This window comes from Equus przewalskii, chromosome 10 (assembly GCF_037783145.1).
Source record: "Equus przewalskii isolate Varuska chromosome 10, EquPr2, whole genome shotgun sequence".
NCBI lineage: Eukaryota > Metazoa > Chordata > Mammalia > Perissodactyla > Equidae > Equus > Equus przewalskii.
The window spans coordinates 10727651-10745673 of NC_091840.1; the positions used below are offsets into that span (position 1 = coordinate 10727651).

At 39.3% G+C, this 18023-nt stretch overlaps 1 long non-coding RNA gene across 1 annotated transcript in view; it reads left to right on the forward strand.

The window, feature by feature from the left end:
* The window catches only part of LOC139073855 (uncharacterized), a 52163-nt gene extending 38665 nt beyond the window's left edge, over positions 1 to 13498 (forward strand). Inside the window, exons 6-7 of the long non-coding RNA XR_011522942.1 lie at positions 1231 to 1402; positions 13074 to 13498. This is a non-coding gene — a long non-coding RNA (uncharacterized lncRNA). The remainder of the gene's footprint in view (positions 1 to 1230; positions 1403 to 13073) is intronic.
* The last annotated feature ends 4525 nt before the right edge of the window (positions 13499 to 18023 follow it).

Sequence of the window (18023 nt, forward strand, 5' to 3'; positions counted from 1 at the left end):
AAAAGATAACCCAAGGAAATTTTTTAAATGTTTGCTATTTAATTGAATAGGTAATTCACTATAAATAGCTAAGAAATTAACTAAGAATCTCTACACCTGTCACCTTCTCTTTTACCATTTGCCTTGTAAATAAGCAACTTGTCAATTAGTTTAGAAGATTTAAGTCTTAAGTATCATTTAAAGTTTCTAACAATTATATCAGCATCTCACATCTCTGAGAGCAAAAAGCATTGCCATTTTAGCCAGCTGAGGTGGACAGAAGATTCACTTCCTGCCATCTTCCTCCATTAGAAATCTCCTTCTTGTAAAGTTAATTCTCATTGCTGAAAGGAAATGATCTGATGATTTAGTACAACTAACCTGAAGGGCTAGAAATTATCTGTGAATACCAACCAGAGCTTTCAATTTGTTATGTTATGTGCTGTGATATTTCGACAGGGATGTAGATGAAAAATAGACTTGCCCTTCTGGTAATCTTCTTTTGTTTTTCTCATTGTCACTTTTGTTGATCTATGCTTTGAGAGAACTGGAAACTTAGAAAGATATCCCTGTGAAGGGATGACCAAAGGAAGTTAAACAGAAAAAAAGAAGCACTGAAAAGAGGTTTGGGCTATCTAGTGCCTAGTGCAAAGATTCTTAGAACACATTAACAGGATCATTTTCACTATTGTTCCTAACAGGATTACAGCCTTAAAGTTTCCATTGTAAGAGGTTTTTCTCTTTCAGGAAATTAGAGAACGGTAATAATAGGGAGGCTAATGCTCTCTCTTTTGTACACAGGTCAGGCATGACTGGGGACAGAAGCAAGCTAACTCTTTGTCATTATTATTTCAGGGAATCTAGTGCATGATCTTATTCTGCTTGAGCTGCAACCTGATACAGGCGAGTGGTGATGCGAGTTCTCTGATGCCAACTTGTTTCAGAATAGCCATAGCTTCAGACTGTTGCCTGACCTTGATTAAGAATTTTGATGCCCTTTAAACTCCAAGCAGTCAGAAGTAGAATGTGTCTACACCATGCTCTGAACTCCTAGGGTGTTATATAACAAAATATGTCAGTAGTTGTTTCACTGCCATTCTAGAAGAAGCTTAGTCTTTTTTTTTTTTTTTTGTGGAAGATTAGCCCTGAGCTAACATCTGCCACCAATTCTCTTTTTGCTGAGTAAGATTGGCCCTGAGCTAACATTTGTACCCATTTTCCTCTACTTTATATGTGGGACGCCTGCCACAGCATGGCTTGATGAGCAGTGCATAGATCCGTGCCCGGGATCTGAACTGGTGAACTCCAGGCTGCTGAAGGAGAGCACACGAACTTAACCCCTACTCCACCAGGCTGGCCCCAACCATAGCTTCTTGACCGGTATCAGAAACCCAACTCAAGGCTGAACCTGGTTACACTTATGGTAGGTATATAAGAAGCACCTTTACAGAACTTAGAAAAAAATCACAGGAAACAATCCCTGTTTTTCAGGAACAAAAATCTGAAAGTAGTTAATTATTCGAGGTTAACTACACAGGAGTGAAAAGAAAAAAGGGAAAGGATTGTAAACTAGAAGTTTCCCTCCCCCTTCTTTTTCATTGTAAACTCTTTCTCAGTTAATGGTGAGAACATGAACTTCCTAGAAGAAAGGGAGTCCTAGGTTTGTTTCAGAGCTCTGGCCTCCTTTTGGCACATGCCCCTAGAAATGCAGGTCCCATTTCTCAGTTAAATCTTTGAGCTGCTATTGCAGCTGACCTAATATTATCCTTGTGTCGTGAGTCATTAAGTGTCTATATCAGACTTATGTTTCTTTCTTGGTTTTCCCATCAACCAGTGGCAGTAAAAATTAATGGAATGCGTTATCATTTTAAACTACCATCAGTTGCCACGTGACCATGAAATAAAGGCATTGGCAGTCAGAGGCAGCTATGCAACCAGGAAATTATAGACAAGCAAGAGGAAGTGCTGAGTGAGACTTGACCTTGGAATTTAAGATTTTTTTTAATAAATCAAAAAGTTTTCTGTCCATTTATTTCCACTAATGGTGTTAAGCAGTTGTGTCAAATACATAGGTTTAATCTAATCCTGTTGTACTCTGTGATCATTTAATCTTCAAAACCTCTTTACAAAACTGCCATGAGATTCCAATTTTCTTTACCGAGCAAATCCATTTTAACCCAGCTGGGGAAACTCACATTGACGGGAACAGGTTCTTTTTGATCCTGACTGGGCAAGTTAGGTAACAGTGAGACAAGCGGAAGTGTCAATGGCAAATCTCCCGTTCTCCACCTTTAACTGTAAGTGTCACAGGATGGCCATTATTAACAACTTACTTGAAATTGGAAACCATCTAAAACTGGATTGAAATGGATAATGAAAAAATTAAATATATTTTTGTGTAGATCACTTCATAAAAGGACTTTGGCACATCGATGGAGACATTATGGTAAATCCTGCTTTAATTGGGTACAAGGAGTCATGTATAATTGTAATTGTGTTTTCATATCTAAGTCATATGAGGGGGTTGTCAAAGTGCTCTGAGAATCTCTTAACTGCTCTTTGTGGGGAGAAGAGGGGAGATAGGGTGGACTACAGAGAAGCAACTGTTAAGCTGCTGATATATGAAAGAGTTGCCTTTTAGAGGAAACATAATGATTTATTATATATTGAACATTGAGCTCCATTGAGGTCCAGATGAGATTTTTGGCAGATCCAATTTGTAAGTGTTCTAGGTTTCAATGGAATCAGATGAAGAGTAAGACAATGAGTCTTTTTTTTTTTTTTGAGGAAGATTAGCCCTGAGCTAAATACTGCCAATCCTCCTCTTTTTGTGGAGGAAGTCTGGCCCTGAGCTAACATCCATATCCATCTTCCTCTGCTTTATACATGGGATGCCTACCACAGCATGGCTTTTGCCAAGCGTGCCATGTGCACACCCAGGATCTGAACCGGTGAACCCTGGGCTGCTGAGAAACAGAATGAGTGCACTTACCCACTGCACCACCGGGCCAGCCCTAGATGATGAATCTTGTAAGAGTCAACTGTGTTATCAAAAACAGTGTACAATATAAAATCTCACTTTAGTAGGATGAAAAATAGCCCCTCAAAGATGTCCATATCATGCTCTACAGACGATATCAGACCCCAGTAACATGACTACCTTTAGTCAAAAATTAATGGTGTCTACTGGCGACATAGGTGAAAGATGAATGATTTCACTCAAAACTCAGTATAACTAGATGAGAGTGATCCTGAGACTTTACGTACTTGGGAAGGGAGAGAAAGCTAGGTGGGGTTAGGATTCAGAGAGGCCGACCTGGGTCTAAAACATGATCCCACAACGACTGCCAGACTCTCTAATGTATGGTATATCTGAAGAATGAACATGAAGACCTCTAGCCTGGTACGGATTGGTCTATGCAGTCACATGTGATTAGTGGCATATTAAAAATAGGATTTCAGTCTGTAGGTTAGAGCCAAAGTCAAGAAGGTGCAGCATCTCCCATCCCAGTCATTGGGTATCATTGGTAAGGTCCAAAATAGCTCCATTGGGTACCTGGTTGGGACATGAAGGCAGAAATCAAGTCAGATCACCAAGTCACTCTGTCAGACTAGGACTTGGCTGTGATTCAGCAGGCATAAAGATGCCAACAGCCCATGTTGGGATATCCTAATATGAGGTGTATAGTAAATGACTCTTAATCCCTCCAGCGGATACAGTGAAGTTGCTGATGTATTCCTTCTCTGACTGACCACAGCTTGGCAGTTAGGTGAGATACAACCTGAAGACGGAGCAGTGATTTCAGTTCATTAGCTACATATACAAAAATTTTAATTATAGCCTGGCAGAACACAGTGATAAAGGACCTATGATCTGAGCTGTATGACTAAAAACCAGTCATGGAAGAGAACATGAGAAGACCCTTTGGTCTTCTTTGAAAAATTACTGTCTTATACTTTCTCATACATGGCAGATCTCTGGTTTGGGAGACTTTATAACCAGAATTGGGGGTGATCCAAGAGTCAAGGCTGACAATTTCATACATCTCTGAGTAGGGCATAACACCCATTAAAGGCCACATATTCCGTGGACCTTCCAATAGAACCTAAAAAGAATCTCCAGAATATCATTACCCTGAGGTGGAACTGGTGAAGGCCCAGGAGAAGACAGGCTAAGCTCCTGGGGAAGGTGCTCTGAAGCCAATAATAAATGAACTATAATTAATAGCTATGACACTGACCTGATAGATCTTTGCTTGCAGTAGGTGGAGTTTGGGTTTATCTTTCTCAGGAAGTGTTTCGTTTCATGATATTAGAATAGAGACAAAGAAAGAGGGGTGGGGTGGAAAACAGAGGGAGAGGAGGATCCAGTTTTGGAGGTTTGTGTCCTTGAAGGTCAGGACATAGAGAGTAAGGAGTGGTGGTAGTGTGGAAATAGCTGGCTTAGGAATCTACCTGGAGGCAAAGATCCACGGTCATAGTTATTGGGACTGGAGTTGAGTGCCAGATTTCTCAGGGTGTGGTACCGGACTGCCTGGATCACAACCTCTAGGAGATAAAGTCCTAGATGTCTGCATTTTATTAAGCACTGCAAGGCTCTTTCCTGTTCAGTGTGGTTTTAGGACTGTTGGCCTACTGAAAGGGAGAGGAAAAGTGAGTGGAGGGCATGGGGTTGGCAGGTAGCAGAGAGCATGGAAATCAGGGAGGAGGAGAGATGATTGAAACTGGCACATATTCTGTGCTCAAAAACACTCTTAGTAAATAAATGAAAAACAATATCCAATTACATATTTAGGGTCCTTTTTTTAAACTTACAATCTATGGGTGATATGATCTATGGCTTAGGCAGAATGAGGTTTTATGAAACATGTTGAATTTAAAGTCCTGGATTCAAGTTTTGGTTTGCCATTTATTGGCTGCATGGTCTTGACAAATCACCTGGCAAATATCAAAGATAGTTATAAGAACCAAGTGAACTTGGGACCAGCCAGGTGGTATAGTGGTTCAGTTTGCCTTGGCAGCCCAGGGTTCATGGATTTGGATCTTGGGTGCAGACCTACACATGCTCATCAAGCCATGCTGTGGCAACATCCAACGTACAAAAAATAGAGGAAAATTGGCACAGATCTTAGCTCAGGGCCAACCTTCCTCACCAAAAAAAGAAGAAGAAGAAAAGAATCAAGTGAATTCATATGTGCGAGGGTTTTGTGGACCACCAAAAATATGTACCTAAAGTGATAATGATTATTTTTCCTGTCCTGTCACATTTCTAATTGATAATTATTTTTGTTAGTACAACAGATACAGTCTTATGGAAATATATGTTACCAAAGAGGCACACTAAATTAGGAGAAGTTTCATATAATAGAAAGCACTGTAAATTCTGCATACAAGTGTTTCCCTTTATGTATCTCTACAGAATCAAGGCAAAGGCTAGACCAGAGGATGATTGGAGATACTTCAGGGCATTGTGTGCTGCACATTTAAAGTCTGACAGAGAACATTCTCCCTCTTAGCAGCTCAGATAGGCAACCCCCATGACTTCTAAAGCACTATCCAAGGGCTGATGGGCTGGGCGCCAGAAAGTCCCTCTAAATAATTGAATGCCTGTGGTCTAGCTCCAGAAAGCACGATTGTGTTCTCCAGAAGGGCATTGATTTGCCAAATCTTATTTCACTCCCAAGAGTTATCCACTTCACTTAACAAGATTCCCTTTATGGAAAGGCAAAGAACATTCTGGTCATTTATCAGTAGATATTTGTTTAAATATCATCCCTGGCAGCTGTTGCAATGTGGTATTATATGCACGAACTCAGATTATTTTCAAGTCTTTTAGCTCCATATCCAGCATTCTTAGTCATGCACATTTTGAGTAAGACCTTCAGCACACCACTGTCCACCCAATAGATTGCCCTCCAATAGACTTGGGTTTACCCACTTGGAACTTCAAATTCTTTTTAGCCTACTTGAGGAAAAGAGAGAAAAAGAAAAGAGAATGCCATGAATCGGCAGGACAGAGAATTTAGAAGCTGCTATCAGAGAGAGCACATCTTTGTGTAAATCATAATAATGATAACAATAACACTAATAATATTTAAGTTATACATGTTCATATTATAGAAACTATGCTGAGTGATTTATACACATTATTTCATTTATATATTACAATAATCCGATGAGATGAAAAATGAAATAGTAACCAGTACAGAAAGGTACAGTAACGTGCTCAAGATTCCACAGAAGTAAATTACAGTCAGGATTTCAATTCAGATAGTCTGAGCCCAGAGTAAGTATTTAGCCATTACCTACACTGCTTATGGACAACTGCTGTATGTCACTTAGAATTTCTCCAAAAGCTGAATGTGACTCCTCTCTGTTGGTACAATTTGGTAATTGGGCAGCTGGTTCTCAAGGCAATGATTAGTGTGGTTAATCTAATAATTAAATTGCAGACTTTTCAGGCTGAGTAATGATCTGTGATATGAAATAGTGCTTTTTGAAAGTGTGTGTGAGCTGTGGCTCTAATTTTCCTAGCCTGGACTGGTAAGAGATGTACAGAACAAAGAAAGAATTTCAGTCATAGGACTAAAACACTGTTAACCACCAAGAAAATACTGTTGAAATTATGTTTGCCCAAGGAATACATGCCAAATATAAAATGAATGGATGGACTTGCATAATCATATTTGATTGCAGGGGGTATAACTAACCCATCTCATTTAGAATGAGAGAGGAAAGCACCTTGAGTCTTATTCAGTTAAGGCATAGACGTAATCTTAGATATAAAGCTGAAATGAACTCCACCTTTAAGCCACTGGTATTTGGGGGGTGTCATTCTTTTAATCATTGGAGAATTCGATTTTATCCAGTCTTGGTTTTGCAATAACAGCTGCTTGCATCATTGAGGGCTTTCTTTGCTGGTGTTGCACTAAACACTTCAGCTGCATAACTTGTTTAACCTCACAACAAACCTGTTGGACCCATTTCACAGATTAGGAAATGGAGCAGAGGTTTTAATTGACTTGTCTAACTTCACATTCCTAATAAGTGACAGAGCCAAGTTTGAATTCCAGGCTGCCTGATAGCTATGTGTCTGCACTTGATGGGTGCCATGGTGCCGGCACTCATATTATAGGGTAGAGATATTGACTGGAAGTCAAAGGATCTAGGGTTTGTTCTCAAAGCCACCCACCATTGGTCGTCTGCCAACCACCACTCAGGAAATGCCATACAAGTTACTTACCTCCCACATAAGATGCAGAAAACAACTGCCCTACTTCTCCCACAGTTTGCTTCTAGTGCATGATAAAGTTTCCTGCATGAAGGAAATGAAGGATCTGATTAATAATGGCAGTTAGACTCTCAAAAATATTTTCAACTTAAGCTGAATGAAATTAATTTTTTGCTCTTCAAACATGATCAGACTTGAATTTTGTTTACGGAAAAGGGTATGACTTTGATAAATAAAGATGTGTCTGGAAGAACATTCCAGAAAAGATGAGTCATGTGAGCAAAAGTACAGAATAATTTGGAGTCTTTCCCCAAACATACTGAGTAAGGATAGAGTTCAACGTGTACGTTTGATAAATGTCAGGCAAAGCTGTCTGGATTTATCCTGCAAGCCAAGAGAAAACACCGAAGATTTTTTTGACATGGGGGTTGTCCCATGCAAATATCTATATTCTGGTAGTAATGTCGAGGAGAAAGTAGGAGAGAGAAAGAGTAAAGCCAGGAAGATCAATAATCATACTGCTGCTCTCGTTAAGGTCTGAAGCGATAAGCTAGAGATGTGGCAGTGAAAGAGATCAGACAGATGTGAGGGAGAATCTGGGGGCCATTGGCAGATTCTGGAGGCTGGGCATTTACCATAAGTGAGAGAAAGGAGAGGATAAAGAAGACTAGAGGATTGAGCCTGGGCGCCTGGGAGAAAGAGGCTAATGGGGAAATCCAGAGTAGAAATTTTCATGAGGAAGAAAGATGATAGTGGGAATTTATTATGGCGATGGTAAATGGGCAGTTGAATATGCGGAGCAAAAGCAGTGGAGAGAGCTTGGTCCCAGAGAAAACAGTATCAAGTCATCTAGGTATTGGTACATTGACAGTGAAGCCACGAGAGCAGCTGAGCTTTGAAGCACTCAAAGGAATGATGGGGCAAGATGTACAGTTCAGTGTATCTCTGAATTTGTGGGATTGGAAAAGGAGCAACTCAACAGGAAGTCCAAAAGAAGGATGAGTCCTCATTAAAAAGATTCATTAGAGCCGGCCTGGTGGCATAATGATTAAGTTTGTGTGGTCCACTTCGGTGGCTCAGAGTTCACAGGTTTGGATCCCAGAAAGGGACCTAGCACCACTTGTGAAGTCATGCTGTGGATGCATCGCACATAAAATAGAGGAAGATTGGAACAAATGTTAGCTCAGCAACAATCTTCCTCAAGCAAAAAGAGGAAGATTGGCAACATATGTTAGCTTAGGGCCAATCTTCCTCACACACACACACACACACACACACACACACACAAGCTTCAATAATCTGAAATCATACAATGATATATATATACACATGTACATATGTGTGTGTATATATATATGTACATATATGTGTGTATATGTATAACCAAATTCCAAACTGAGGGATTCAAAGGAAAACATGACCAAATATCAGTTAGACACTTGTCCTTCTATAGCCTTTGCTAATATCCTTTTGGTTTTCTTAACATCTGAACAGGGTCTACTTTCTATAAGCAGATGGATTGTTAGAAATGTCTTCCATGCCTAAAAGCATTTGCTTTTCCCAAAGAATAATTTTTCTTTATACTGATTTTGGCACCATTCATTACATAATTTCCCTCATCATCATCTCATTTGCTTCCAGAAACATATTCTCAAGTGCCTGGCTACGTAATAAATACTCTCCATGGATGCTGCCCAACTCTTGGTTATGTGCAGAATTGCTGAGCTGTAATGCGCTACCAATTCTAATATTTCTAATGCCTCTTGGAATCATACCAGCATTAACCATTTATAAAGTACCAACTGCTACTCAATATGTAGAAATGCAATTTCATTTCACTGCTTGCCAAAACAACAGGCCTTTCTGAGATCGGTTTTCTTTTTTTGGTTTCCGGGAGAATACAATATTGAGATCCGTGATCACTTGCCAAGTGTAGGCTAGTGGTAGTTGTTTTTTCCTAAATGATTTTATTATATTGAGGATTTGCCTCAGGACAGAATGTTCTACAGAGACTAATATGTGAATAAATATATAAACATTTTTATATGATGACCTCTTACCCCATTCCACCTTCTAGTGATTATGTAAAGTTTATTAATACTTAATGAAGGAATTTAAAATCGTTGAAAAAGCAAACAGTGGATCTATTTTGCATTGGGAAGATGCAAAATGATACTTGAGTAATAGGTCAAAGCCACTTTTTTTTAAATTTAAACTAGAATCAAAAGTAGATAATATGGTGAAACACGGTCTGCCACTGGTCACAGAGTGATAAATGCTATTTTGTAATGACTCAGGCCATTTCTACACTGTGTAGAAGGTGGGATTCAGCATGCTATGGACCCTTGGAGCCATAGATAAGGTCAGTTGAACACTGGAATTCTTTAACAGCTTTGAGCTAAAGAGTTCCACTCTTATTTCCTTGGATATATCTAACATTCATTTGTTCTACCAGAAAAATGCTTCAGAGCCATGTTTTTGCTAGGTTTTCAACAGAAGAAAGATTTCTCTAAACCCAAAGTTGTCAATCAGATCCCATAATCTAAAGAATTAGTAAAAACATTGAGCAAATCAGCAAAACCAAATTATGTTAACCATATGCGAGGAAAAAAAAAAGCAGCAATTGATTAAGATTATATTCAATACCAAAAGCCCAGATGTGTAACCCTGTCAGTTTATTTGTTCAATGGTAGCTATTACTAGTCAATTGATACATATATATTTTGTTTTTATAGTGTCAAATATGGCACTAGTCTCTAGGGATACTAAAGAATTCTGGCGTGCTTCGTATTTTATGCAGGTGGGAAGGGATAAAGGAAGACCTCTTTGTAAAAGAATTTGAGTGGGGTTTCAACAGACAATTAGAAGCTTTCCTAGGGGCCAGACCCATGGCCGAGTGGTTAAGTTTGTGCGCTCTGATTCGGTGGCTCAGGGTTTCGCCGGTTGGGATACTGGGCGCAGACATGGCACCACTCATCAGGCTGTGCTGAGCTGGTGTCTCATATAGCAGAACCAGAAGGACCTACAACAAGAATATACAACTACGTACTGGGGGGCTTTGGGAAGAAGAAGAAAAAAGGAAGATTGGCAACAAATGTTAGCTCAGGAGCCAATCTTTAAAATAAAAAAAAAAAAAATAGCTTTCCTGGTGAGAAATGGGAAGAAGAAATAAAGTTGGAGAAAAGGGAAACAACTTGTGTAAAGGCTTAGAAATTTCTTTTTGAAATTTGTTCATTCACAAATTTAGAGTAACAGGATAAAGTAGGAATAATTATGAGGGAATGTCAGAAGAAAAAGCTCAGAAGGGAAGTTCTAAATTTTAAGAGATTGCTTAGGATGAGAAATAATAATTGCCCCACTCATAAAATTATTATGTTAAACATGAAGGACATTTAAACAGTTTCCTGGATAATAAAAGTCTGTCATGAAAAGAGCACTTTCTCCTTTGCCATTGCTGCAATGCATGATTTTAATAAATGCTATTAGACAAACATTTCTGCTAAGCCAATAAACTAAACCTTCAAGTTCAGCTTCAAGATCATGACACCTGTTACTTAAATCAGTCCAAGCATGGTCAAGTTCATGGCATTTGTCTAGGGAAGAGTCTGTTACAGAAGGAACCTCACAGATTAGTCTTCCAAGTTAAAATAAGTCCTTTATAAATTTGGCTATTTAAGATATAAAATTAAAAACCTGAAGATTCTCTTGAATCAATGACTCAGCAATCTGCCTGAGTGGCTTCTCAACCATCTCTCTAACTTTGAGAATCCTGGGGTGGATCAGGTTAGGGCTATGGAAGAACTATGAGTCACCCCTTATCCTTCCCTACCATCCGGAATCTTGACAGGGTGGCAAGACTGGCACTATTGAAAAACACATGTAAGTCAGGCATGACTGTGTAATTAAAATTCTAAATGGATTTTAATAAATATGTAGCTAGAATAATGGTTCCTCAAAAATGTCCACACCCTACCTAACATGGCAAAAAGGAACTCTGAAAATGTGACTAAGGCGACAGGTCTCGAGACAGGGAGATTATCCTAGATTACCCTCTGAGCCCAATCTAATCACATGAGTTCTTAAAATTGGAAGAGGAAGGCAAAACAGTGAGTCTAAAGACTCATGAAAAGGATCGGAAGTCCCATTGGTGTTCTGAGATGTGGAGGCCATATTCAAGGACCTGAGGGAGCCCTCTGGGAACTAAGGCTGCCATCAGCTAAAAGGCAGGAAGGAAGTGGGGAACTCAGTCTGATAACTTCGTGGAAATGAATCCTGCCAACACCTGAATGAGCAAGAAAAGGAATTCCAATTAAAAGGAACAAATCCTTAAAGACACCTTGGTCTTAGCCACATGAGACCCATGTCAGATTCCTGACCAACAAAATTATAAGAGAATAGGGGCCAGCCCTGTGGCCAAGTGGTTAAGTTCACGCGCTCTGCTGCAGCGGCCCAGGGTTTCACTGGTTCGGATCCTGGGTGCGGACATGGCACCGCTCATCAGGCCACGTTGAGGCAGTGTCCCATATGCCACAACTAGAAGGACCTGCACCGAAGATATACAACTATGTACCAGGGGGCATTTGGGGAGATAAAGCAGAAAAAAAAAAAAAAAGAAGATTGGCCACATTTGTTAGCTCAGGTGCCAATCTTTAGAAAAGTTATGAGAATAAATTTGTTTTAAATCACCCATTTTGTGCTCATTTGTCACAGCAGCCTACACTACTAATACACCACCAAAATGTGTGGCAAAAATAATTATTCTATTGGCATTTGGGGAAGGGAATGGAAGGATATAATTTTGGGGAGGAACGTCACTGACATAGAAGCTTGAACCAGCTTTGAAGGATGAAGGAATCTGAATTGGGTTTAAAAAGGGTTAGCATTCCTCCCCAAGGGAAGTTCAAAGAGATGAGTCTGCGTAGAGGCTTCTGACTAAAGCAGTAGGCTTGTGTGGGGAAGGAGTTGGACTTAAGTCTGGATTAGAAACATATTCTTGAAAACTTTGCATGTGAGACAAGAAATTTGAGCTATCAGAGGAAATTCTTATCGCAACCCACCCTTACGGAGCAGCCATTTGAGTTTCTACGTTATGCCAGCATGTGCTGACATCATTGCATCTCTCTGCCCTCCTGCATATCCCTTCAGGAACATCAAGAGTATCAACTACAAAAATAAGAGTTAACATTGAGTGATTACCAAACACCATGCACTGTGCTGAGAGCTTTATTCACATTATCTACTTTAATCCTTGTGACAAACCCTCTTTTCAAATGAGTAAATTGAGGCTTAGAGAGATTTAATTAACTTGCACCAGGACACAGAGCTAACTAGGAGAAAACCCAGCATTCGAATTCAAGCAGGCAAACCCAAGAGCCCAAGGTCATAGCCATTTTACATAGTGCCACCCGTGACAATCAGACACACAATTTGTTTTCCCCGCCTGCAAAATATTTTATTAATGTATGTTTTATTAGGCATCTATAGCCACGAAGAGGTTATGCATGCTAACCAATGAATAATCAACTACTCTAAAAATAAAACTGAAAAACGGATCCAGTTATTTAGTCAGGTGAGATGTCTATAATGACCACAGCATGATTCATCCAAAAATTGTTTACATATCATAGCCAAAAACTCCAGCTGGCTACAAAAATGATGATTCAATGATCTAATATAAACCTAAACTAAGTTGCATCTGAGTCTAAAGGAATGCCTGGCATTTATGCAACTGCAGAGCCTGCCATGCCCACAGTTTCATCCACAGCGAAGAGCAGCTGGGACTCCCGGAATTCAATAGGTTAACAGAACTGCTTTTGTGTTATTCTGATCAAATGCCATTCTTTGCTCCCATAATTCTCCATAGATTGTCATGACCTGAGGGAAACTGGACATCTGAAAGGACCTCATTAACACTGTGCACCAGTGAAAGAATGGATGGAAGAAGGAATGAGCGAATACTGATGCTGGGAACTGAAGCGGAGCATCTTGATGTCACTAAAGCTCTTAAAGAAACACAGTCACTACTTTCTGACCTACTACGTGCAGCCTGTTGGATAGTGCTTTGTTGAAATCCAGAATGTAAAGTTGAGCTTTGTAAAATTTCCAACTTTTGAATGAGATTTCATAAAGCGTGGATTCGTTTGTAGAATCATAAACGTCAATGCATCTGAATAAAACCCATCTATTTTTATTTAAAGGCAAAAAAGTATAACAATATGCTAGAAGAATTAAAATGTAATTAACTGATCATTGGAATTTGATTTTTAACAAGAATTAATTTGCAGAAAACAGAATGTGGCTAATCATGTTTTATTGATGGTATATAAAAGTGATCACAAGTAAGTGCTTATCCACTTGAATGCCAACTTTCTTCCAGGAAAATAAGTTTTGTTGTTGTTGTTTGATCAGATTTGATGTTGCTTTTGATTACGTAATATAAGTACATATAAGAAATTTCAACAGATCAACCCACTCACCCTATGCATGTTACTTATTTGTTTTTCCTTTGGAGGCAATGACAATTTCTTTTGTACCTTTTCAGATAGCTATATATCTATAAATCTGCATATCTATATACCTAACCATATGCATAGGCTCAGGAAACAGACTTCAACTATTAGCTGTGCCATCACTCTATGCCTTGGCTGCCTCATCTGTAAAATGGAGATACAGGCAATGTGTACCTCAGAGGATTGCTGAGACAATCCAGCTGACATGTTTAGCATGGTGCTTGGCACGTATTAAAAACTCAAATTTTAGAAGTAGGAAAGAAAAATTGATAGAGAAGTGGGAAGAAAGGCAGAAATTATCGCGGTATGTGTGTTTTCTTAAGCCCAGAGTGCTTTGAAAAAAATCTGTGTCTTCATAATTATCTTGGAGATTTCCCTTTAGAAAATGAGGGTATTTATTTATTTTTAAGCTTAGGAAACATAGCATTGGAAAGCTCATTCACTAATTTGGAACTTGAGATTTAAAACTTGGTTTAAATACATTTATTTCACATTTTTTCCTAACAGTGTATTAAAGTAATGGGTGAAGCCATATCAGAGTTTCAGATCTCAAAGACTTGGAATCTGAGTGATAGGTCAATAAACTATTGCTTTCCTAAGGTTCTGGCTTCAGCTGTAGTAGATTGCTCCAGGCTATTATGAGTCCTTTTCCTTTAGGATTCCATGATACTTCTTTCGCTTGCACACTTCTTTGACATCCTTTACCATTCTTTATCTCCTCTCTCACATTTGACAATATTATGAAGTATATTCTTCTAAAAGGCCTAGCTTTCTCCTTCTAAACCACTACCCAACAACATACGAAATTTTCAAAGGCCAAGAAAAAAGCTTTCAACCAGAGCAAGTGGACACATAAGCACACATCTCTGCCATATCCGCTGTCATCACTACTACCAGTTATGCCTCAACTCCTTTGGTATGATCAAATGTACCACAGGAGGGAAAAAGTTGGGAAGTGCTGACAGAGAGGTGGGAGAAACTTAACCTTTTGGCAAACAGTCGATAGATGTGAAAATAGAACCAAGCAAATATATCCAGTTCCCCACCACCTCTCCTCAAAGGACCTCACTAAAGTCAATATCACCTTGGCTCCCATGACAACCCCCTGACAAAGATAAATAGGTGTCAAATATGCTTTTGCTCCTAAGACCTCTGGGCATTGGTACAAAACACAAATGCAAAACTCAGGCTGAGTTAATCTCCTGATATGCCACTTAACGAAAAAGCCACAGAATGTAGGCTGCTCAGTCCAAGCGGCTAGTCCTGCCTCTGCAGGCTTGTCAGCACCCTCTAAAAAAGGAAGTTGATAAAATTAAGCAAGCAGTTTCTCTCAGCATTTTCATGCCCAATGAAACATATTCTGTTTATAATGCAAACGTGACTCCAGAGTTATAGGATCTTTGGGAGATGCATGCCAATTAAAAGATTTCTGATGAGAGGATTATGGTGTCAACATTTAAAACTTGGTTGAACCTACAGCAAGTGAATCGGGACCTTTCTCTGAACAGAAGATTAGACAAATATCTAGCGAATTTGAGCTGTGAGGTCAATCCTTGTACAAAAAAAAAATCAGCACTTGCCCTTGCAACCTCAAACTCTCAAATACATTCCTGGGCCCTGGCTCAACACAGGTTCAACAATGGATTTCTTCTGTTTGATCCGGGTGTTGTCTGCTATGGAGAGGAAAAGAGACGGGAGCAAGGGGTCACTTTTGCATTTACAAAACTTAATGATACCAAAGTGAAAAAAAATTATTCCACCTAAGATAAAAATCCCACCAAGTTATGCACAAGTGTTGGTTACATTCAGTGTACTGAAATAGTTGAGTTAAGCTCTAAAATCTGGTGCTCTATCTGTTGGTTTTGTTTTTCTCTACTTTAAAATGGGAATGATAGTAAGTATTCCATTGAGTATATTTGAATGTTAGAGAATCATATCTATAAAATAGAGCTCACAGCGTGACATCTATTATATACTCAGTATATATCAATGATATTTTCTCTAGCTGTCTTGCGATTATATTGTCTGACTTATTCTATATTCATATAAAAATAAATTTCCTATATATATTGTGTTCTATATGGTACAATTACTCTCCTGGAAGGCAGAAACTCTATGAAAGGAAGAGCAAGCCGATTAGTCCTGAAGAACAACTAGGAGTCAGAGAGAGATTTTAAGGTCCAGTATTCTATGTTTTCTCCATGTCTCTGAACATCAGCACTTCTCCTTCCAGAAGGAAATAAGCCTGAGGGGGAAAGAACTGGGAATGAGTTTATATTCATGTTACATAGAGCTACGAGTGGAAAGAGCATCTAACCCCTAGGTAACTCACAGTTCTTTGAGTTGAGATTCCTCTAGCTGATTAAGTCAAATGTTTCCAGCTCCTTTCTTGCTGTTTTAGGTACTAATCTCAAGCCTCAAAATAATATTCTGACTTTCTCCTAGCACTACCCTCTAAAAGCGAAATGTCACGTAAAGAGAATAGACATGGAGCCAAAAGCCTCCGGGGTGAGCCTAGCTGTGCAGCTTACTGACATGTGACACGAAACTGGCATGTGACACTAAACCCTCTGATCCACAGCTTCCTCACTGAACTTGGAGCTTTAGCTCACGTGTAGCTGTTTACATCCAGGGACTTGGCTATCTAAGCAGAAAACAGTATTTTTATTTTGTTGTTTTTCCCATCTTGGAAAGTTTTTTATATTTACAAATGTCATAATACATAGCCAATAAATGACCAAAAACCTGAAAATGTATGTGCTATCATCTCAGGCCGCTTTGAGTTTTTTCTTAAAGAATTATGAGGCATCAGGCCTTTTTTTCCCCACTTTCACGTGATTTATTCAGAAAAGCACAATGTGATATGTCTTAGTTTTGTACAAAGCTCTCCTACTTTCGTATAAAAAAGGAAACATTAAGACGTACAAATTGTAATGGTTGGGAGAGGTTTACTAGGGGTGTGTCCTATCAGGCTTTCCTTTTCAAAAGCACTCACTGCTTTTTATGTCTATCTTTGTGGGTTCGTGAGAAGCCATATCTAAGGAGATGACTCTTGAAGGTCATTTCTCTCAAATCAGCCATGCCTTCTTTGTTCATCCTCTGTCTAGCTTCCCTCTCTTGCTTTCTCTTTAAGCTTAACACGACTGAAATGGAATGAATCCACCTGCTCTGAAAGCCCGCTTCCTAGTACCCAGTGGGTGCTATTTGAATTTTATTACTTTTAAAGATTCACCCATGCTTTCAGGAACATGAAAAGTAAATGACCTCAGAGTGGCAGCTTTTAGGTTTAAAAGATTTAGACTCTAACACAGAAACTTGCTTGTAATGCTCCTTGACTTGAAAGGCTGCAAAACCTCGCTGGATGTATGTTTAACAGTTTTTATTCTCCTGTGAAAAATGAGGATGTTTATATCATTGCTGAAATCATAAAAAGACCCAGGTAGAAAATTTTCCATTACAAGTCTCTGTTCCTGTCATGTCATTTTAGGTCGAATAAATGAACAGGATCTGATCAGTCTTGTGAATGTGAAATAATTCCTGAGTGATGTCAAACACCACAGCCACTCCACCTTCTATCTGCAGAACATGTCTCAGGAGGCCCCCTGGAACACTTCCCACAGAACATCATTCTTTCCTTCATGTCTCTAGAGTTGCTTTGCAATAAGACTGATACCTGGAGTACAGGCATTTGTCATACTCAGCCTGCAGAAAGTTCTGGGCTGGGCTGGGGGTGGAGAAGATGATTCAGTGCCAAAGCACAGCTCAGCTGCCAGATGTCCAGTACTGACAGCTGCCGCTTGGGGTTTGCCTCGTAAGGGCTGTTGCCTAATTTTAACAGTAAAAACATCAGGGAGAAAGACAGGTTAACATTCCTAAATCTGCCTTCATAAACTCTTGTCTTTGCCTCTCCATCCTTCAGTGCTACCGAATTTCTAACTGGAGATTCAGACAGTTCTAATTGTCTCCACTCACATGTTGCCTGATGCTCTAAATACACAAAAGTCAGTTGATTTAAAAAATGGCAGGTTGAATAGAACTGAACAGACCCGACCCAATTACTGTGAGAACAAGGCCTGACATCAGTGGTCAGGAGGTAGAGTCTCAGCCGAAAAAAATGCCCACACCTGTAATCAGTTACCTAAAGAACAAGCAAGGTGTTAGTCAGGATCTCAAATTGTGAAGGGAGATTCCCAACAACATAACAGAGAACGTAAAAAAAAATCAATGGCGCTTTCTGCTAATTGAAACCAGTACAAATGCATTTGGTTTCAAGATGTTCTAAAATTTATTAACAATTATTTCAA